Raw genomic sequence first — 1,043 nt, forward strand, 5'->3', positions numbered from 1 at the left:
GAGCTGTATGCTAATGAGATTCATGCTAATGAGATTCATGCTAATGAGCTGTATGTTAATGAGCTGTATGTTAATGAGCTGTGTGTGTATGTTAATGAGCTGTATGTTAATGAGCTTCATGCTAATGAGCTGTATGTTAATGAGCTGTATGTTAATTAGCTGTGTGTGTATGTTAATGAGCTTCATGCTAATGAGCTGTATGTTAATGAGATGTATGTTAATGAGCTGTGTGTGTATGTTAATGAGCTGTATGCTAATGAGATTCATGCTAATGAGATTCATGCTAATGAGCTGTATGTTAATGAGCTGTATGTTAATGAGCTGTGTGTGTATGTTAATGAGCTGTATGTTAATGAGCTTCATGCTAATGAGCTGTATGTTAATGAGATGTATGTTAATTAGCTGTGTGTGTATGTTAATGAGCTGTATGTTAATGAGCTTCATGCTAATGAGCTGTATGTTAATGAGATGTATGTTAATGAGCTGTGTGTGTATGTTAATGAGCTGTATGTTAATGAGCTTCATGCTAATGAGCTGTATGTTAATGAGATGTATGTTAATGAGCTGTGTGTGTGTATGTTAATGAGCTGTATGTTAATGAGCTTCATGCTAATGAGCTGTATGTTAATGAGATGTATGTTAATTAGCTGTGTGTGTATGTTAATGAGCTGTATGCTAATGAGATTCATGCTAATGAGATTCATGCTAATGAGCTGTATGTTAATGAGCTGTATGTTAATGAGCTGTGTGTGTATGTTAATGAGCTGTATGTTAATGAGCTTCATGCTAATGAGCTGTATGTTAATGAGCTGTATGTTAATTAGCTGTGTGTGTATGTTAATGAGCTTCATGCTAATGAGCTGTATGTTAATGAGATGTATGTTAATGAGCTGTGTGTGTATGTTAATGAGCTGTATGCTAATGAGATTCATGCTAATGAGATTCATGCTAATGAGCTGTATGTTAATGAGCTGTATGTTAATGAGCTGTGTGTGTATGTTAATGAGCTGTATGTTAATGAGCTTCATGCTAATGAGCTGTAT

This window comes from Nansenia antarctica (genome assembly GCF_963989245.1).
Source record: "Nansenia antarctica genome assembly, chromosome: 1".
Classification (NCBI taxonomy): Eukaryota; Metazoa; Chordata; class Actinopteri; order Argentiniformes; family Microstomatidae; genus Nansenia; species Nansenia antarctica.